Source organism: Urocitellus parryii, chromosome Y (genome assembly GCF_045843805.1).
Source record: "Urocitellus parryii isolate mUroPar1 chromosome Y, mUroPar1.hap1, whole genome shotgun sequence".
NCBI classification, from domain to species: domain Eukaryota; kingdom Metazoa; phylum Chordata; class Mammalia; order Rodentia; family Sciuridae; genus Urocitellus; species Urocitellus parryii.
In genome coordinates, this window is record NC_135548.1 from 50,570,061 (window position 1) to 50,593,655 (window position 23,595).

Here is a 23,595-nt window from a genome sequence, read left to right on the forward strand (position 1 = left end):
ACCTAAACAGACCAATAACAATAGAGGAAATAGAAGAAACCATCAAAAGATTGCCAACTAAGAAAAGCCCAGGACCGGACGGGTATACAGCAGAGTTTTACAAAACCTTTAAAGAGGAACTAACACCAATACTTTTCAAGCTATTTCAGGAAATAGAAAAAGAGGGAGAACTTCCAAATTCATTCTACGAGGCTAACATCACCCTGATTCCGAAACCAGACAAAGACACCTCAAAGAAAGAAAACTACAGACCAATATCTCTAATGAACCTTGATGCAAAAATTCTCAATAAAATTCTGGCGAATCGGATTCAAATACATATCAAAAAAATTATACACCATGATCAAGTAGGATTCATCCCTGGTATGCAAGGTTGGTTCAATATACGGAAATCAATAAATGTTATCCACCACATCAATAGACTTAAAAATAAGAACCATATGATCATCTCGATAGATGCAGAAAAAGCATTCGACAAAGTACAGCATCCCTTTATGTTCAAAACTCTAGAAAAATTAGGGATAACTGGATCATACCTCAACATTGTAAAAGCAATCTATGATAAGCCACAGGCCAGCATCATTCTGAATGGAGAAAAATTGAAGGCATTCCCCCTAAGATCTGGTACAAGACAGGGATGCCCTCTCTCACCACTTCTGTTCAACATAGTCCTCGAAACACTGGCCAGAGCAATTAGACAGTCAAAAGAAATTAAAGGCATAAAAATAGGAAAAGAAGAACTTAAATTATCACTATTTGCAGATGATATGATTCTATACCTAGCAGACCCAAAAGGGTCTACAAAGAAGCTATTAGAGCTAATAAATGAATTCAGCAAAGTGGCAGGATATAAGATCAACACACATAAATCTAAGGCATTCCTGTATATCAGCGACAAATCCTCTGAAACGGAAATGAGGACAACTACTCCATTCACAATATCCCCCAAAAAAATAAAATACTTGGGAATCAACCTAACAAAAGAGGTGAAAGACTTATACAATGAAAATTACAGAACCCTAAAGAAAGACATAGAAGAAGACCTTAGAAGATGGAAAAATATACCCTGCTCATGGATAGGCAGAACTAACATCATCAAAATGGCGATATTACCAAAAGTCCTATATAAGTTCAATGCAATGCCAATCAAAATCCCAACAGCATATCTTGTAGAAATTGATAAAAGAATCATGAAATTCATATGGAATAATAAAAGACCCAGAATAGCAAAAACAATACTAAGCAGGAAGTGTGAATCAGGTGGTATAGCGATACCAGACTTCAAACTATACTACAGAGCAATAGTAACAAAAACAGCATGGTACTGGTACCAAAACAGGAGGGTGGACCAATGGTACAGAATAGAGGACACAGTAACCAATCCACAAAACTACAACTATCTTATTTTTGATAAAGGGGCTAAAAGCATGCAATGGAGGAAGGATAGCATCTTCAACAAATGGTGCTGGGAAAACTGGAAATCCATTTGCACCAAAATGAATCTGAATCCATATCTCTCGCCGTGCACAAAAGTTAACTCAAAATGGATCAAGGAGCTTGATATTAAATCAGAGACATGGCATCTGATAGAAGAAAAAGTTGGTTATGATCTACACGCTGTGGGATCGGGCTCCAAATTCCTCAATAGGACACCCATAGCGCTAGAGTTAACAAATAGAATCAACAAATGGGACTTACTCAAACTAAAAAGTTTTTTCTCAGCAAAAGAAACAATAAGAGAGATAAACAGGGAGCCTACTTCTTGGGAACAAATCTTTACTCCACACACTTCAGATAGAGCCCTAATAACCAGAATATACAAAGAACTCAAAAAATTAGACAATAAGATAACAAATAACCCAATCAATAAATGGGCCAAGGACCTGAACAGACACTTCTCAGAGGAGGACATACAATCAATCAACAAGTACATGAAAAAATGCTCACCATCGCTAGCAGTCAGAGAAATGCAAATCAAAACTACCCTAAGATACCATCTCACTCCAGTAAGACTGGCAGCCATTAGGAAGTCAAACAACAATAAGTGCTGGAGAGGATGCGGGGAAAAGGGCACTCTTGTTCATTGCTGGTGGGACTGCAAATTGGTGCAGCCAATTTGGAAAGCAGTATGGAGATTTCTTGGAAAGCTGGGAATGGAACCACCATTCGATCCAGCTATTCCCCTTCTCGGTCTATTCCCTAAAGCCCTAACAAGAGCATGCTACAGGGACACTGCTACATCGATGTTCATAGCAGCTCAATTCACGATAGCAAGACTGTGGAACCAGCCTAGATGCCCTTCAATAGATGAATGGATAAAAAAAATGTGGCATTTATATACTATGGAGTATTACTCTGCATTAAAAAATGACAAAATCATAGAATTTGGAGGGAAATGGATGGCATTAGAGCAGATTATGCTAAGTGAAGCTAGTCAATCTTTAAAAAACAAATACCAAATGACTCCTTTGATATAAGGGGAGTAAACAAGGACAGGGTAGGGACGAAGAGCTTGAGAAGAAGATCTACATTAAACAGGGATGAGAGGTGGGAGGGAAAGGGAGTGAGAAGGGAAAGTGCATGGAAATGGAAGGCGATCCTCAGGGTTATACAAAATGTCATATAAGAGGAAAGGAGGGGTAAGACAAGATAATACAAATGGAAGAAATGATTTACAGTAGAAGGGGTAGAGAGAGAAAAGGGGAGGGGAGGGGAGGGGAGGGGAGGGGGGATAGTAGAGAATAGGACAGACAGCAGAATACATCAGACAATAGAAAGGCAATATGTCAATCAATGGAAGGGAAACTGATGTGATACAGCAATTTGTATACGGGGTAAAAGCGGGAGTTCATAATCCACGTGAATCAACCGTGTAATATGATGTATCAAGAACTATGTAATGTTATGAACGACCAATAAAAAAAAAAAAGGAAAAAAAAAAAAAAAAAAAAAGAAAAGTGTCGCCTGAAAATTCTTAGCCAGCCAAAAGTCGTGCGAACTTGTGTGGGAAAAGAGTCTTTGCACAGTGATGAAGCTAAGAGCTCACATGATGGAACACAGCATCAACTGGGACCAAATCCAATATCTGATATTCTTGTAGGAAGAGGAGAGTCTGGACCCAGATACCAGGGAGACTGGGGGATACCGGATATGTGAGGTTGGAGCCAGGGCGGGATGCCCATATGGGAACCACAGATCGTGGGCAGCAATAGGAGAGTGGGCAAGGGCTGGGAGAGTTGGGGAGACAGTCCCCTTGAAACCTGGGAGGGGTTATGGCACTGGGACAGCCCAACACCTACTGTGTTGAGCCTCTGGAGCTCAACGGAAGACACTTCCTCTGTTGTCGGCCACCCAGTTAACAGAGTTTGGTTGCAGCAGCCTAGGACCCAGCTGAAGGTCTGAGCATGTTGGCCATGCAGGTTGGATCTGGACCACAGACACCCTCATCAGAGATTGTAGGGTCTCAGCCCTGAGGCAAGACAGGCACTAAGTCAGGCCAGGTGGGGAAACGGATAGGCACACACTCTGGGGGCTGGTGCCTGTGTTACTGGGAGCACTTCTGATCGCAATTCCCTGATCTGCTGCCAACACAGGCTACAGAGGAGGGTACAGAAACACAGACCACGGATCTGCCCCACTCAGTGGGCCCAGGCCAACACCACACCCAGCAGCCTCGTGCCATACCCAATGAGTCTCGAAGCGGCCCCCTCTTCCCATCCTGAGAGCTCTTCCCTTCCTCATGTGCCAATAGCTCCCTACTGTCACTGGCAATATCTACTCTGTGAGATGTCAACATCCGTGGGTACTGTTCTCTCATCCCAGGACAGTGTGGTCCCACACACCCTGGTGAAATGGGCCACCTGGAGGCTGGACCTGGAGGTTGTTGAGGCTGAATGGCAGCGGTGGTCCTCTGGCACTTAATATTATTTAAGTTAAAAAAAAAAAAACAAAAAAAAAAAACAAAAAACGGGTCTTGGTGCTCAAAAATGTTTGATTTGCATATTCTCATCCCCTAACCCCAATATTTTCATTATTTCCTCACATATGAAATCTTACTAGCATAAAGGTAATTTCGTATTAAACCAAGTGGGTTGAAATAACATTGGTAAAAATAATCAATCACCATACTTTCAATTTTTGTTCTGCTTTCCTATTAGAAACCACTTGGATACAAGAGAACAGAGGACAGACTCATGGAAATGCTTGAAATGACAAGAAGCTCCCACTCAAGCTCAGCATTCAGTCCTGAACAGGGTAAGACCAGGCCACTTTGATATCTGTGCCAAAGAGTCTACCAGACAGAATCCTCTGACTGATCCCTGACTGAGCCATAGGAACTGGCTAGAAAAGCCTTCACATCCTCAATACATTCTTCACGTCAGAATACTTGACAACCATTGATATCCATCTCTCGTTAACTTGCTCCCCAGCCAACCATTCTTCAACAAATTCAAAGGAGTAACTCATGCAAGCACACAGAAAGGGGTGTTCACTACACACATCCATGTGCGAAAAAGACAACTGGTATTTCTTGTTTGGGCTATTTCAAATGAAATCCCTTCTGCATGACCTCCACAAACCAAAGGAAAATATTTGTGAAATTCCCACGTAGAAGACAAGATACACTTGCCAAGGAGGCAGTGGCAAGAATTTTGACACTCCAAATGTAGAGTGTGTGTTTAGGAAGCAGTCACAGTTTCCATGAGAGAGTCCCATGAAATCAATTAGGAAGATCCATGCTCTAGCCCTACCATGCAAGTGATGTGACTTGAAAGAGTCACTTAGTCTTAGTAACCATCATCACTAACAAGTAAGTCAATGAATAAAGGTCCTCAGGTGCCAAGCTACAAAATGTGGGATGAGCATGGATGAGGATGGGTGGGAGAAGTCTCCAACTCTAACACAATTAGGGAAGGATGTGCTGACCTCAAGTGGCTGGGGGGCTGGGATCCTGCCACAGAGGGGGATTCCAAACCTCACATCCCCTGACCCAGGCCAGAAGACCAGGTAGAGTCCAAGGACCCTGGGGTGGCCCAATGGCAATAAAGGTCAAAAGGAACTAGGGATCTGCCTGGTCCCTCAATCCCCTACTCTGAGCAGGGCTGCATGACGAGGCCAGAGGCCATCCACAGCAATCTGCCTTTACAGGAAAACAGGGACTGCAGGCTGCCTCTGGCTCACTGAATCAGGGTGGTGTTTTCATAAAGCAAGACCACTTCCTCACATTTGACCAGCAGCTCATGTGTTGACAGCACAATGACTGACTTGACTCAGGCCCTGATGAATGAAATAGAAAATTCATAGCAAACCCATCTTTAGCTCTTCCACATCATCAGGGGCTCTGATTCAATTCCGTCCAGAAAGGTGTCTGAAATGATTTCTAAACATGCTGGGGACTCACCTCTGTGTGGAACTTTTCAGGAAAAAGGGGATCAAATCTCATGAAGCAACTCTTCTCTCTTCTAGCCCATGGGCAATGCAAGGAACCTGCATGATACCAGAGGCTCACTTCTCTCTTCTCATGTCTTCTGGAAAGGATTCGTTAATGCTTCCTGCAAGGTGAAGCAGAAGCCTGCATCCCCAGCTGCACAGAAGTGTTTTAGGGCAGTGTCTCCCTTAAAACCCAAAAATAAAAAAACAGGTCATTCAACAGGCACATGGATTCGAGTACATGTTCAATGATCCCTCCTCCCTGGAGCCTTCCACATGCCCATCTTCCACATTCACAGAGCAATGCTTGGCCATTCTCAAGACCAGGAGACCATGATGCTCATCACCAGGAAGTCAATAAGGAACATGAAGAGAGCAGCATGGATTGCAGAAGGTGGCACATCAAGGATCTTCAGCTCTGCTGCTAGAACACAAGAGCTTAACTTCAGTATTGACTTTTTGCCAACTACCAAGTACGATAGCAGTGTCAAGCCCAATATGCAGATATGCAAGTAGTAGGTGACACCCCGCATCCATTCACAAAAGTGGGCAACATCTGCATCAGAACAAGGAAGTATCTTACCCTTACTCATAAAAATCATCAGAAACAAAATAAAATGGATGCAAGACTTCTCATTTCACTATTAGGTAGCTGTTGGAATTCCCTATTAAATAATACCTCCTCCAAAATAAAAAGTATCTCAGACATGTGTCAACTATTCAATGGATGACATTTTAAAAACTATGGACGTTACTTAATATTTATGTATGCTATATCCCTGCCTAAGGCTCTATGAGAAAGGAGCACATAGAATTGGATCTTTGAAAATCTCACATTTGCTGATAAATATTACTGCTGATCTCAGGCATGGCGAAGTGAAAAGTGGGACTTTGGATATTCCAAGAATGCTATGTTGTGGGATTGGTGTCCCTGATTCATACATAGCATATGGTTTCTATGAAATCCAGTGAGGGAGCAGGAGTAACGAAGCTGATTGCACAGATGACCTCAGGGAATACTGACAGATAGGCCAAATGAAAAATATGCTCCAGCTAACCATTGGTATTTGGGCTTCTGATCCCAGTCCTGTTTTTAAAAAAGGTGCAGACAGGCAGTGTTCATTAAAAACTGTCTACCATGTAAAAGTGGGTAATTTAAATGGCATCTAGTTACACATCTGATAGAATGGTCTGGCAACATATGAATTTCATTCTAACAACAACAACAACAACAACAAAACATAGAAAATGAGACATAAAGATAAAACCTTGTCTTCACCAGGATGCCTAAAAATAGGTTTTATTTGGCTCATGCAAATAAATATCTTTCAATAGAATTTCTGATTTCTGAATGAATCCATTCAACTTCATACTGCACAGATCACAAGGTTTTCTTTACAGAATATTCTCTTCTTCTTCTTAAAGCCTCACATAGAAAATGTCTCACAGGACATAGGAGGGGAATGACCCAAAGGATGAGAGAATGGCTGGAACCGTTCTCAAATGTGCCCATGTAGCCTAAAGTTTGAAGGCATCTAATTGTACTCTAAAACAATTATGAACCTATTCGATCCATTATTAATAAATATCACCACTTTACCACTTGAACCAAATCACAGAAAATTGGAAACAGATGATCATTGGCTTTGATACCTTTACTTCTGTTTCATTACTCAGAGTCGATCAACTCTATACTTCAAGTGACACAGATTTATTACAGAATGCCTAAGATCCTAAGGATTTATTTTAGCTCAGCCCATGGTATTGCTTCATTATTTTATTATTTTGTAAGTAATAAAATATAACTTCATGTTGGATGACATATTCAAGCCATGAATATATCATCCAACATTGTTCTTCCCAAAATATTAGCCCAATTTCTGCGCGCGCTCACTTACTGTTCAGGAATTTTACTAATTGTTTGAAGGTTCTAGAGGACCTGTTAGACTCCTAATGGACAAACCATACAACATACTCCAGAGAACGGACGAGTGCCATAAGAAGAAAATAAGGTCAGCCTACAGCAATGGGCAGCTGCCTGCCCTCAGCTGGGAGGAGCCCTGGCCATGGCACCAGGGCTGCTGGGCAGCAGAAGCCTCCACAGCCCTGCAGGGAGCCTGGAGCACAGCTCTGCCTAACCATGCTCAGCCCTGGACAGATGCACATGAGTTCCCATCACAGGCTCGAGTGTGACAGTCCCAGGTGCATGCCTGTCATGCCAGCCACCAGGGAGGCTGAGGCAAGAGGAACGTTTGAGGTCAGCCTTGGCAACTTAGACCCCGAGGCAAAGGGGAAATACTTTTACAGGGGTCTCTGAGGGTGTAGCTCAGGTAGGTCACTTGCCTCACAGGCTCAAGGCCCTGGGTTCAATCCCCAGAACCCACGTACACACAAAAAGTGAACTTGGAATATTGTTTAAAATGATGGATCAGGTACACACAAGGACTTCAATATGACCTCTCAGAGGAGCTCAATTTGAGATCAGACTGAACAAAAGACCACCTGGACCATTGACTCAGTGTCTGAAACCCTCTGTGAGCATGGGAAGCACTGCTGGCAAGACACCAGAGGGCCAAAGCACTTGTGCCCCCTGCAGGGGCGTCTCTTGTCTACCGCCAAAGACTGTTCCCCTCCTGGGGCAGCTGAGAGCAAGCTGGGCCTTGGAGCAAGGACTAGTGCTTTAGATATAGACTATGCAAGCAAGGGGCAATGTCTTTAATAAAACTAAAATTAAAAAGTCACATTGAAAAAATTTTAAAAAGAAGAAAATAAGGTCAAGTAGAGGAAGCCCATTTTCACAGGAAAAAATCCCCCAGTGAAAAGCATCAGAATAGATACCAAGAAAAATACCAACAAAAACAGTGTGCTCCCACTATGTATCTACTCAACATGCAAAAGTTAGAAAGCTAGATAATACAATCCTGGCCACAGGTAGAGCTATGCAGAAGAGCCACCTGGCAGTGCTTAGTCAAAGAAGTAAACATGCACACTTTGACCTAGAAATTCCACCTGTGTGTAAACCAGGCGGTGCTTAAGCAGTTTCACAAGGGGACATGCACAGGGAAATTTATCCTCAGGTTCTTATAGAGTTGTCTGTGCTTACAGGGAGTTGATGGTTGTCAAGATGCCCACAGCTGCGAAAGTCAAAAGCTAAAAAAATAATAGATGCCAACCTGGATATATTAATAATCCCGTACCTATGATCACCTTCATAAGGTAGCTTCTCAACTTCTGTGTGGAAGTGAGTTCCTCCTTGGCCCTTACACTGTTGTGGAGACCACTAGGAGTTCAGCTTTGTGCAGGATCATCTGACCTGGACTTTTGGCAAGACCTGTACAGCCCTCACACATGCTCAGATGCTACAGGACTTTTCAGACCAGTCCAGACAACAGTAGGCATCCATTCATTGTCTGCACTCTACAGATTCCTAGATGCACGACATTCATTACCATCAAATGCAGAATTTTCATCAAAAACTAATATATATATATCATTCCAATCTGAATCAAGAAAATCGGAAATATCCCCAAATCCAAAGAGTGGATCCCCATTGTGATGCTACAAGTTGAAAATTCCACAGCTGACCTCATGGGATGGTTCACAGTCAAAAGACAGCTGCATGAAAAATATTACATGACCTTCCTGCTATGTGAAAAGTGGCATGTGAAGTACACATGCATGTCTTCCTCAGACATGGGTTCATTTGCAAGACACCTTGTGCAATTGAAAATACTCCAAAAGGGGAGAAATCAGAACCATGTCTCCAAAGTATTTCAGCAGAGACCAACTCCATCTGTCTATCTATCTCTCAGTGAGTGTGTGTGCTCTTGTGTGTGTTTGTGTGTCTTTGTTTGTGTTTGTACCATCATAGCTGATACTTCATTGCCCCCATTGGAAAACTGACTCAGATAATGCCATCTGCCAAACTCCTAAAAACCAAAGTTCTTGCTGATAGAATGAAACATTCCTTCCTGTTGGTTTGGATGTGTCCTTTAGGAATGACTGCTACATTTAGTATACTCAAATCATCACAGTAGATCAGGTAACAAAAACATATATATTTTAAAATAATAATAATATATTAATGGAAACAACAAATACAGGATAGAGTAACAACTGTGTTACTAAACAAGGTCAAGGACAATGGCAAACTATAGATTCAAACTTTGAAGAAAATAGTAATCAATGTAAATATTCCTGGGCTGCCTCAGCCCCGCCCAGGCACACAGCAACAGAATGGTTTTGCAAGCATCCTCAGGAGGGCAGGAGCCTTCTTTGCAGGACGAGAGGGAGGTTGAGGCTCGATCCACCCATCATTCTTTTGGGAGAGGCTCCTTTTCCTCAGCACAAAGTTGGATTTTTTGTGAGGATTCTTGGCATAAAATACGTTGGCCTCTGCTGGAATCCTCAGCTCTGGGGAGAGAGGGGTGTACAAAAAGAAGGTGGCACTCAGGAGGTGCTCCCTAGGACACGCCAACATCTGAGAGCCTGTGCCAGAAAAGGCCAGAGCCACACACCTGAGAGCTCTCCAATTCAGCACCAATACCAACAAAGACAGCCTCCACAGTCCTCCCTGAGGAAGAACTAGGCAGAGCACTTCAACAGACCTAATGTCTGTTCCTACTGAAGGCTTTGGACTCCAGAATATCTCAGGTCCTCTTGCATCTGCCAAAGCACACCACTAGGGTTTGCATCTGAAATCTCCCACAAAAGGCTCCTGTGCCGAAGATTCAGTCCCCACATGAGCCATCTTCATAGGTGGATTTGGAGGGAAGCATTGGATGGTGAGTGCTCTGATGTCAACATGAAATTCTCATTCAAGATGAATACACTACTCGGGGGTGGGAGGGACTGGAAGAAAGGTTGAGCATGGTTGGAGTAAGACCTAAACAGGGTTGTGCCCTGGGCAACAGTACCTTGTTCCTGTTGGCTCCACTGAATCCTCATTCTCCAAGGAGAGGTCCTCCCTCTCCATCTTTCTCTCTCTCCCTCTCTGCCAGCCTCGTTCTCTCTCTCCCAGTCTATGCCTTTGTGGCAAGGGCTGAGGAGCTCTCCACTGCCACACACTAGAGCTTTATGGACAGCCTCAGTGCACAACCAAAGAGAAAGCTATGAAACCCAGAGAAAAAAGGCCTAGGATTCCTCCTCTGAGTTATTTTCCTCAAGTATGGCCACAGTGAGGACAGGCTGACCAGCACGGATACCACGTTAGAGCCATGCTTCTGCCTTGGTGGAGCCCGCCTCCATGTGAACCAGGCTTCTGAGAATGGAGGCCACATTCCAAATACTGCCCTACTGAGAACAATGGTTCCAAAGACCAGCAAAGGGACTGCTTCCCTCCAACATGGTGTATGGCCCAGTGGTGCCATGACCCCGAGTGGGGGAATACAACAGCCGCTTCTCCTTCCTCTGAACATGTGTTTCCTGTCGCCCTCCTCTAACCTAGAGCCTGTTCTCCATCCCTTCTGGGTTGGATGTGGAGATCTCTGCTATGAATTTCTTAGGCTACCAAGGCCCCAGACAGACTTCCTCTTCCATAGACTCTACTAACCTAACAGTAGGTTAAGATAGGAGACAAGTGATCCTAGAACTCATAGGGATGGTGGTCTTCAGGGTACATAGGCTGGGATAATGGCTGCTGTGGTGTTTGGCTCACAAAAACCAACCAACCAACCAACGAAAAAGCGCTGGCATTATTATCAGATGAGCTCTGTGGCTACGTGCTCAGGAAGCCCTCATCTGACTTTAGTTAGGGATCACAACCTGGCTATTGTGATCACTCCTTGCCTAGTGGACTCAGGTGCGTAAGACCATGGAATTTATGCAAAAACAGATGATTCAGGCTGTCTCCCAGGCTGTGTTTTCTTCCCAATTTCATCCTGTTACTGCTTGCTAGAATCCTGGCAATGCTCTGCCCAGGCAGTGGTTTTTTGGTCACACAGAAGGCTTTCAATAGTACTGCTTCAGTCCACAAAATGCCAGTTCCCTCTTTAGCCCATGCATTCCCATGTTCCTTTGAAACCACTCCTATCCCAGACCATGAAAACATACTGCTCCTGGAGAGAGGCTTTCCTCCTCACTCCTCAAAGATGTCAGCTTTGGATGCCTGTTCATGTCCAGGGGAGGGCACCTGGTGGGGAGCCGCAATATCCACCGGGGTATACCATTGGACCTCAAGACCTTCCACCAGCAGAAGTGCAGTTGGCTTTGTGCACGAACCCAACACACCTGTTGGAGTGTTCTTGGGGGTCAGAGACTACTCTTTGTTGCTAAGAGTTGACCTGAGTCCACATCCTGACCCTTGCTCTCTGCTATCTGATTGTCTCACTTACTCTGACGGCGAGAGATGATTTGGCCCAGCTCATAATCCTCTGGATTCTCCTCAGTAAGGAAGTGTAGGTCGAGGGCGCTGCGGATGACGACAGGAGCCCTATCGTGGCAGGTCACCTGGAGCAGCATGGGAGACAGGCCTTCAGGAAATGGGCCTTGAAGTGACTACTCAAGGACAGTGGGCAGGGGCATTCTGGAGGCACCTCCACTCTAAATACAAGGGCAACATCCATGCCCCTACTACCCGAGGCTGACCTCCTGCTCATCGTGTGGGCTCTTCCCACAGGCTACTAGCCCAATCCTTGTACATAGGACTTCCTGGGCCTGCCATTGCTCTTTGTGGAGCTGCACTCCTCTCGGAGTGAAAGGACCCCACTACCTGCATACAGATGCAATCTCATCCCACAAGTTGGGAGGAATGGGACAATAGCCTCCAAGATCCCAGGTCTGCCCGAGGATGCAGGCGGCATTGGGAATGGCCTAGGCACAAAACCTAGAGGCTTTGGTCTGGATTGCCAGGGCCAAAAACAGACCCAGGAACATGACCACACACAGGAGAGCTGAAAGATAGCCACGAGAGCTCCTGGCCTCCAGAGGCTCAGTGCTGGCTGGGATGTAGGAGGGCACCTCATCCAGCAAGGGTGGTCATTGGGTTACCTGGACATTTAGTGTGCTTGCTCCACATCCATATCGACTCTGCAGAGAGACTCTCTCAGCTCCTTGTTCAAGGAACATGGAGAACCTCACACTGCTGTCCTCCTCCATAGACGTCAGCATCCCATACACGGAACCTGCAACCTAGTTCCTGTCCTATTCTCATCTGTCACCCATACCTGTCCCTGCCCTTCTGGACTGCATGCTGCCACCTGACACACAGACTCCCTCAGACATGGCAGTGGACAAGCTGCTGCACTCGCTCATCTCAGCTCCAGCCCTTCACACTGACCTCTCCCTTCTTGATTCCCATCTATCCTCCTGATCATCCAGAAGCTCCAAATTCAAGAGGGCATGAGTAGTCCATGGTATTGGACCAGTGTCTGCTCCCCACCCAGGTGTAAGCACCACGGGACACCCCTGCTCCCAGGCTTACCAGAACACTCTTGGCCATCTCTGGACTTTGTGTTTCTAAGTGGACACGAATTAAGCAGGTGTCTCCCACCTGCTTGTGGGAAAGCGGCCTGGAGGACTTGCAGGTTGATTCTGAGAACTGTGGGGGATGGAACATCAGCAAACCCAGAAACAGAAAGCCACCCCAGACTGTCAGTTGGCTCTATGGGCTTCCAGCAAATATGTCCAGGTGCTGAGGCTTCTTATTTCCTCAGGTCGGAGTGGAATGGCAGCACATGCACAGCTTGAATAAGGTAGGTGTTTACCTCCTTTCCCTTGACCTGGGGGCGTTTCCTCACCATGAAATATTGTATTCCCAGATTCATGGACAGACACACGAGTGAGTGGTCAGAGACCTTGATTTCTGCAGAGCGAAGTGGAGAGAATTGTTAGGTGGCACTCAAGGATTATACCACAAAACACCCACAACCCCTGAGAGTCTCCGCCAGGCCCATCACACTTTGGTATTTTGGGGCCAAGGCCCACTTTCTCTTGGCTGTCAGTTATCCTGAGCCCACTGTGGATCATGTCTCCCCACTGTCTGATTGTCCTACTTACTCTCATCCTCAGACATCATATACAGCAGCTCAAAGTTGTCCACATCCTCATGCTGCAACAAATTTTGGTCCAAGGCCCTGTGGATGAGGCTTGTCACCGTCTCCTGAAAGGTCACCTGGATCAGGGTGGGACAAATGTCATCAGAGAATGGCTTTTAGAAGAGCTACCCAGAAGACTGTGGTCAAACATTCAGGAGAAATCTCAGCTACATATACAAGGGCACAATCTTGTTATCCTGCTACCTGAGTGTGTCCTCCATATACCACCTGGGTTCTTGCAATGTGCTACTAGAACAATCCTGGTACAAATATCTGCCTGTACCTGCCATCTCCCCTCCCCCTGGGGAGCCACATTCCACTCATGTCAAAGGACCAAACTGCCTATGCACAGACACACTCTCATCTCACTGAGATGAGAGCAATGGGCCAGGGATCTGCGCACCAAGTGTGATCTGGGATGCAGGCTGCCTTTGTGGGTGCAAGAGGCAGATGCACTGAAAATTTGGGTCCTGACTGCCACGACACAAAACAGACTCAGATACAAGAGTGTGCACTTGAGTGCTTCATGATAGCTTTGAGAGGCCCTGGCCTCTGGAAGCTCGGTGCGGGTCTGGTTGTCATGATGTACTTGACTCAGCACTGGCAGTCACTGAACATGTCTCCTCTGCAGCTGGACACCTGCAGCATTAGCGTGTCTACTGCACATCCATAGAAATTCTGCCAAGAACCCCTTTAGCTCCGTATTTACATACATGCAAAGCCTAACATTCCGAAGCTTTGGCATGACCCCCCAGGTGATCCCGACCCCAAATTCCTACACCTAGTCATGCTAAGGAGGTTCTCTTCCCTGCCACCAGGAACACATCCCCTCCTACACATGTGACAAGTCACTGCCACCTCCTCTGCTCCAACTTCACTCATTGAGAATACCAAGTTCTAGGCACTGCAGCCTGCACCCTGGACATATCTCTGCCTTCATCTGTCCACAGCACTTCCGTCTGCACTTCTGGCCTGCAAAACCCACAATACACAGGCCCACTCACCACTGAAGCTGGGCATGCTGATGCTCTCCCTCCTCAGGTCAAGCCCTTAAGACGGACCTCTCTCTTCTTTATTTCCCACCATAGCCCTGGGGTGGGTTGTGTCTCCTGCCTTCCACTGTGTGGACACCCAGGAGGCAGCCCTGCTGTCGGGCTTACCGGGATGCGCTTTGTCTCCCTCAGGCTCTGTCCCTCTAGGAGGACGTGAACAACGCGGCTGTCTTCCACCTGCTCGCTGGAGTGAAGCAGTGAGGAGCTGCTACTCACAGCTGCTGGGGTCCTGGATGCCACTGCCACAGAAGGTTCCAAGAACTGTGGGGGATGACAACATCAGCAAAGCCCAGCAACTGCACCCCACCCAGCCTGGCAGTTGGCTCTGTGGGCATTCTACAACATCCATCCAGAACCTGAGGTTCTTGTCCCCTTGGAGGATGTGGAGTGGCACCAGGAGTAAAGACTGAAGAAGGTGGCTGTTTTGGGAACAAGAGATCCAGCACCTGCTGGGTGGGGATGAAATCCCAGGAGATTAACCCCATGTTGCTGCTGAAATGTAGGTTCCTCCCACAAATGACAGGCAGGAGCTCATTCCTAAGCTGGTCCTGCCTGTAAGGTTCAAGGCTCTGAACCCTGAAGGGCTCCTCCGTGTTCTGATCATTTTCACCCTGGGTTGGGACCAAGAATGGTGGGTTCAAAATGGAAATGGTGACAAACAGAAAAATGACTTGTGCCAATACACTAGAGTCAAAGCACAATGGGACAGTTCCCATCAGTACAAACACACACACACACACACACACACACACACACACACACACACAGAGTCAGAATAGGAGTCCTGGGCCATTCATCAGGGATCAGACTAGAGGGCCTGCTGGGCTCACCTGCCCTGTGCTACTCACTGTTACTCTTGAGCTCCTCTGCGACAATCGCCAGAGGCTCTGGCGTCTAAGATGAAGCCTCACCCAGTGTATCCACAAAAGGGCTAGTTGGCCCCGCTGAGATTCCTGGGAGCCTGAGGCTCGGCATTGTCTGCAACCACAGGAGAACATCCTTCTCCCTCCAGTGGCTCCAACCAAGTGAGCTCGGATGGCTTGGTCAGTGAAGTGGGTGCCTGGATACCAGGGTTCCATGTTCTGTTTGATCCATTGTCAAGGCAATGATGTCATTTCCTGTGCCCATACCTGAGCCTCTTTTCACATAAGACCACTTTCAACAGCCCTATGGGCTGCCGATTTCTCCTCCATGCCTACCCATCTCAGGTGCGCAGGTGTTCACCAACAACTACCCAAACATCCCCACCAGCATCTGCCCTGCTTGGTGCCACTAGAGTTCCAGCTTGGAGCCTTCAAAAATGCATTCACAACCAGTCCTTCCCTCTCAGCAGCTTTTGGACCCTGGTCCCATCATTGTGCAACTCATGGTGTGCCCAGTCTTTTCTGGAAAGTAGGGTAGCATCTAATCTCTAGGGTTTAATTAATCTCTAATTAATCTCTAATCTCTGCTCCCCTCTGCCATACAACTTCCCAAGGCTTCTCCTAAGATTTCAAAAGGGCCAAGTGTGTCTAGTGTTGGGGTCTCACAGAGACTCCGAGGTACCACAGCATCCTGCTGCCCAGAACCGGTTCACCCCTCACCTCAAGGGGGCTCAGCCTCTGGATTCATGGGAATTGAAGTGGGTACAGGTGATGGGATATCACCTCCAAGACTGAGTTATGCCAAGTCCATGACCCCTGTCTGCATCCCTGTCTCCAGCACCACTCCCCCCTCTCTCTTTCCTCCTCAGAGCAAACAAATCCATTTAGCAAGTGTGTCCTGTGATAAAGACATGACGGTCACCCATCCTCTCATTACAAAAACACTGAGGCTCAGCCAACATGGATCCTACAGGGAACACAGGCATAAACTCAGACTCCGATCCTCCCAGCCGAGCCTCAGTGGAGCCTGGACTCCCAGCCTCCTGAGTCAAGGAAACAGAGGTTCCTAGCCGAGCCACCTTGGATGCAGCCGCACACAAACTGAACTCATCAATGCCCCTTGCTCTCAGTTGTGAGTAAGAGGGGAAGTGGTGTTTCACAACCCTGGACATCAAGTGCAGTCTCCAGGCTTTGGGGTGTGCCCTGGCCTCTGTCTATCTGCCCAGGCTCTCCAACCCACACTGGCCTCTTACCCAACCTCCTCCTAGGGCCAAACTCAATCCTGCCTCTCAATTTCTGCTGCCTTCCCCAACACACTGCTCCCCAAAATGAGCAGGGCTGGCTCTCGGTTATCATGCTGGTGCCAGCAGCAATGCCACCCCACTGACATAATTCTGAGTCCCAACCTAGGCACTCCAGCTGTCTTTGCCACACCTGGCCTGTTTGGGCTCTGGCTCTTGCTCTTTTCTTTCATGTGCATGTGTTTTGAGGTTTTGAGTTTCTCCCACTGCAGAACTGCAGCTGTGGCAGGGTAGAGCTCATGAGGGTGACATTCTGAGCCACATCCAATCCCATCAGGACTGTTCACTGGGGTGACTGCTGGAACACAGTGATGAGTGAACACATGGGAGGTGGTTGGACCCACCTTGCCTCTGAGTGGCTTCCTTTCAGGACAGGAATGTAGGCATGGGAGCCCCTGGCGTGGGATGCTTTGCACAAGGCGTGACCATGGGCTCTCTTTCCTGGCAAAAATGGCTCCACTCAGCATGGAGAGCACTGTCATTCCTGGTGGCTAACAACAGCCCTGGACCCCAGAAAGGAACCCACACTCAAGATTAACGTCTGAGTGTGCGTGTCCTCGAGGAAATGAGGTCTCCTGATCCCAGGTGCAAAGGGGTAAGTCCTCTAACTCCAGGGGCCATGAAGGGACATCTGAGTTTCCCTCGTCCTTCTTTCCCTCTCTAACTAACCACAGTTAGGACCCTGGCCTCATTCCCCAGTGAGGATCATTAGGCTCCATAAAGGACAGTCTCTAAGATGCTCAGTGGACCAACACCCTCTGCACAACCCATAACCCTATTCACCCAAGAGGCAAGAGGATTTCTATTCAGGAAAACCAGGAAAGGGAGAGCCTTTCTCAAGGACACAAGGACATTAGTGAGTGAGGGAGTGATTAATGGATGGAGAACTATTTCCAACACCAACTTCCAGGAGCATATATGGCCCCCTGGAGAATTCTGCAGTGTGTTGGTGATTAAGGAGAACGTGTGAATTCAGGGGTCACTAGGTCCTCTCAGCCATAAGGAGGGAAACTGCCATAAAGGAACTAGGACAAGGGTGCGAGGAATGCTCACTGGTGGGAGATCGGAAGGAAGGAAAGTGTACTCATTAGAAAAGTGTCGCCTGAAAATTCTTAGCCAGCCAAAAGTCGTGCGAACTTGTGTGGGAAAAGAGTCTTTGCACAGTGATGAAGCTAAGAGCTCACATGATGGAACACAGCATCAACTGGGACCAAATCCAATATCTGATATTCTTGTAGGAAGAGGAGAGTCTGGACCCAGATACCAGGGAGACTGGGGGATACCGGATATGTGAGGTTGGAGCCAGGGCGGGATGCCCATATGGGAACCACAGATCGTGGGCAGCAATAGGAGAGTGGGCAAGGGCTGGGAGAGTTGGGGAGACAGTCCCCTTGAAACCTGGGAGGGGTTATGGCACTGGGACAGCCCAACACCTACTGTGTTGAGCCTCTGGAGCTCAACGGAAGACACTTCCTCTGTTGTCGGCCACCCAGTTAACAGAGTTTGGTTGCAGCAGCCTAGGACCCAGCTGAAGGTCTGAGCATGTTGGCCATGCAGGTTGGATCTGGACCACAGACACCCTCATCAGAGATTGTAGGGTCTCAGCCCTGAGGCAAGACAGGCACTAAGTCAGGCCAGGTGGGGAAACCGATAGGCACACACTCTGGGGGCTGGTGCCTGTGTTACTGGGAGCACTTCTGATCGCAATTCCCTGATCTGCTGCCAACACAGGCTACAGAGGAGCGTACAGAAACACAGACCACGGATCTGCCCCACTCAGTGGGCCCAGGCCAACACCACACCCAGCAGCCTCGTGCCATACCCAATGAGTCTCGAAGCGGCCCCCTCTTCCCATCCTGAGAGCTCTTCCCTTCCTCATGTGCCAATAGCTCCCTACTGTCACTGGCAATATCTACTCTGTGAGATGTCAACATCCGTGGGTACTGTTCTCTCATCCCAGGACAGTGTGGTCCCACACACCCTGGTGAAATGGGCCACCTGGAGGCTGGACCTGGAGGTTGTTGAGGCTGAATGGCAGCGGTGGTCCTCTGGCACTTAATATTATTTAAGTTAAAAAAAAAACAAAAACAAAAACAAAAAACGGGTCTTGGTGCTCAAAAATGTTTGATTTGCATATTCTCATCCCCTAACCCCAATATTTTCATTATTTCCTCACATATGAAATCTTACTAGCATAAAGGTAATTTCGTATTAAACAAAGTGGATTGAAATAACATTGGTAAAAATAATCAATCACCATACTTTCAATTTTTGTTCTGCTTTCCTATTAGAAACCACTTGGATACAAGAGAACAGAGGACAGACTCATGGAAATGCTTGAAATGACAAGAAGCTCCCACTCAAGCTCAGCATTCAGTCCTGGACAGGGTAAGACCAGGCCACTTTGACATCTGTGCCAAAGAGTCTACCAGACAGAATCCTCTGACTGATCCCTGACTGAGCCATAGGAACTGGCTAGAAAAGCCTTCACATCCTCAATACATTCTTCACGTCAGAATACTTGACAACCATTGATATCCATCTCTCGTTAACTTGCTCCCCAGCCAACCATTCTTCAACAAATTCAAAGGAGTAACTCATGCAAGCACACAGAAAGGGGTGTTCACTACACACATCCATGTGCGAAAAAGACAACTGGTATTTCTTGTTTGGGCTATTTCAAATGAAATCCCTTCTGCATGAACTCCACAAACCAAAGGAAAATATTTGTGAAATTCCCACGTAGAAGACAAGATACACTTGCCAAGGAGGCAGTGGCAAGAATTTTGACACTCCAAATGTAGAGTGTGTGTTTAGGAAGCAGTCACAGTTTCCATGAGAGAGTCCCATGAAATCAATTAGGAAGATCCATGCTCTAGCCCTACCATGCAAGTGATGTGACTTGAAAGAGTCACTTAGTCTTAGTAACCATCATCACTAACAACTAAGTCAATGAATAAAGGTCCTCAGGTGCCAAGCTACAAAATGTGGGATGAGCATGGATGAGGATGGGTGGGAGAAGTCTCCAACTCTAACACAATTAGGGAAGGATGTGCTGACCTCAAGTGGCTGGGGGGGCTGGGATCCTGCCACAGAGGGGAATTCCAAACCTCACATCCCCTGACCCAGGCCAGAAGACCAGGTAGAGTCCAAGGACCCTGGGGTGGCCCAATGGCAATAAAGGTCAAAAGGAACTAGGGATCTGCCTGGTCCCTCAATCCCCTACTCTGAGCAGGGCTGCATGACGAGGCCAGAGGCCATCCACAGCAATCTGCCTTTACAGGAAAACAGGGACTGCAGGCTGCCTCTGGCTCACTGAATCAGGGTGGTGTTTTCATAAAGCAAGACCACTTCCTCACATTTGACCAGCAGCTCATGTGTTGACAGCACAATGACTGACTTGACTCAGGCCCTGATGAATGAAATAGAAAATTCATAGCAAACCCATCTTTAGCTCTTCCACATCATCAGGGGCTCCGATTCAATTCCGTCCAGAAAGGTGTCTGAAATGATTTCTAAACATGCTGGGGACTCACCTCTGTGTGGAACTTTTCAGGAAAAAGGGGATCAAATCTCATGAAGCAACTCTTCTCTCTTCTAGCCCATGGGCAATGCAAGGAACCTGCATGATACCAGAGGCTCACTTCTCTCTTCTCATGTCTTCTGGAAAGGATTCGTTAATGCTTCCTGCAAGGTGAAGCAGAAGCCTGCATCCCCAGCTGCACAGAAGTGTTTTAGGGCAGTGTCTCCCTTAAAACCCAAAAATAAAAAAAAAAACAGGTCATTCAACAGGCACATGGATTCGAGTACATGTTCAATGATCCCTCCTCCCTGGAGCCTTCCACATGCCCATCTTCCACATTCACAGAGCAATGCTTGGCCATTCTCAAGACCAGGAGACCATGATGCTCATCACCAGGAAGTCAATAAGGAACATGAAGAGAGCAGCATGGATTGCAGAAGGTGGCACATCAAGGATCTTCAGCTCTGCTGCTAGAACACAAGAGCTTAACTTCAGTATTGACTTTTTGCCAACTACCAAGTACGATAGCAGTGTCAAGCCCAATATGCAGATATGCAAGTAGTAGGTGACACCCCGCATCCATTCACAAAAGTGGGCAACATCTGCATCAGAACAAGGAAGTATCTTACCCTTACTCATAAAAATCATCAGAAACAAAATAAAATGGATGCAAGACTTCTCATTTCACTATTAGGTAGCTGTTGGAATTCCCTATTAAATAATACCTCCTCCAAAATAAAAAGTATCTCAGACATGTGTCAACTATTCAATGGATGACATTTTAAAAACTATGGACTTTACTTAATATTTATGTATGCTATATCCCTGCCTAAGGCTCTATGAGAAAGGAGCACATAGAATTGGATCTTTGAAAATCTCACATTTGCTGATAAATATTACTGCTGATCTCAGGCATGGCGAAGTGAAAAGTGGGACTTTGGATATTCCAAGAATGCTATGTTGTGGGATTGGTGTCCCTGATTCATACATAGCAAATGGTTTCTATGAAATCCAGTGAGGGAGCAGGAGTAACGAAGCTGATTGCACAGATGACCTCAGGGAATACTGACAGATAGGCCAAATGAAAAATATGCTCCAGCTAACCATTGGTATTTGGGCTTCTGATCCCAGTCCTGTTTTTAAAAAAGGTGCAGACAGGCAGTGTTCATTAAAAACTGTCTACCATGTAAAAGTGGGTAATTTAAATGGCATCTAGCTACACATCTGATAGAATGGTCTGGCAACATATGAATTTCATTCTAACAACAACAACAACAACAACAAAACATAGAAAATGAGACATAAAGATAAAACCTTGTCTTCACCAGGATGCCTAAAAATAGGTTTTATTTGGCTCATGCAAATAAATATCTTTCAATAGAATTTCTGATTTCTGAATGAATCCATTCAACTTCATACTGCACAGATCACAAGGTTTTCTTTACAGAATATTCTCTTCTTCTTCTTAAAGCCTCACATAGAAAATGTCTCACAGGACATAGGAGGGGAATGACCCAAAGGATGAGAGAATGGCTGGAACCGTTCTCAAATGTGCCCATGTAGCCTAAAGTTTGAAGGCATCTAATTGTACTCTAAAACAATTATGAACCTATTCGATCCATTATTAATAAATATCACCACTTTACCACTTGAACCAAATCACAGAAAATTGGAAACAGATGATCATTGGCTTTGATACCTTTACTTCTGTTTCATTACTCAGAGTCGATCAACTCTATACTTCAAGTGACACAGATTTATTACAGAATGCCTAAGATCCTAAGGATTTATTTTAGCTCAGCCCATGGTATTGCTTCATTATTTTATTATTTTGTAAGTAATAAAATATAACTTCATGTTGGATGACATATTCAAGCCATGAATATATCATCCAACATTGTTCTTCCCAAAATATTAGCCCAATTTCTGCGCGCGCTCACTTACTGTTCAGGAATTTTACTAATTGTTTGAAGGTTCTAGAGGACCTGTTAGACTCCTAATGGACAAACCATACAACATACTCCAGAGAACGGACGAGTGCCATAAGAAGAAAATAAGGTCAGCCTACAGCAATGGGCAGCTGCCTGCCCTCGGCTGGGAGGAGCCCTGGCCATGGCACCAGGGCTGCTGGGCAGCAGAAGCCTCCACAGCCCTGCAGGGAGCCTGGAGCACAGCTCTGCCTAACCATGCTCAGCCCTGGACAGATGCACATGAGTTCCCATCACAGGCTCGAGTGTGACAGTCCCAGGTGCATGCCTGTCATGCCAGCCACCAGGGAGGCTGAGGCAAGAGGAACGTTTGAGGTCAGCCTTGGCAACTTAGACCCCGAGGCAAAGGGGAAATACTTTTACAGGGGTCTCTGAGGGTGTAGCTCAGGTAGGTCACTTGCCTCACAGGCTCAAGGCCCTGGGTTCAATCCCCAGAACCCACGTACACACAAAAAGTGAACTTGGAATATTGTTTAAAATGATGGATCAGGTACACACAAGGACTTCAATATGACCTCTCAGAGGAGCTCAATTTGAGATCAGACTGAACAAAAGACCACCTGGACCATTGACTCAGTGTCTGAAACCCTCTGTGAGCATGGGAAGCACTGCTGGCAAGACACCAGAGGGCCAAAGCACTTGTGCCCCCTGCAGGGGCGTCTCTTGTCTACCGCCAAAGACTGTTCCCCTCCTGGGGCAGCTGAGAGCAAGCTGGGCCTTGGAGCAAGGACTAGTGCTTTAGATATAGACTATGCAAGCAAGGGGCAATGTCTTTAATAAAACTAAAATTAAAAAGTCACATTGAAAAAATTTCAAAAAGAAGAAAATAAGGTCAAGTAGAGGAAGCCCATTTTCACAGGAAAAAATCCCCCAGTGAAAAGCATCAGAATAGATACCAAGAAAAATACCAACAAAAACAGTGTGCTCCCACTATGTATCTACTCAACATGCAAAAGTTAGAAAGCTAGATAATACAATCCTGGCCACAGGTAGAGCTATGCAGAAGAGCCACCTGGCAGTGCTTAGTCAAAGAAGTAAACATGCACACTTTGACCTAGAAATTCCACCTGTGTGTAAACCAGGCGGTGCTTAAGCAGTTTCACAAGGGGACATGCACAGGGAAATTTATCCTCAGGTTCTTATAGAGTTGTCTGTGCTTACAGGGAGTTGATGGTTGTCAAGATGCCCACAGCTGCAAAGTCAAAAGCTAAAAAAATAATAGATGCCAACCTGGATATATTAATAATCCCGTACCTATGATCACCTTCATAAGGTAGCTTCCCAACTTCTGTGTGGAAGTGAGTTCCTCCTTGGCCCTTACACTGTTGTGGAGACCACTAGGAGTTCAGCTTTGTGCAGGATCATCTGACCTGGACTTTTGGCAAGACCTGTACAGCCCTCACAC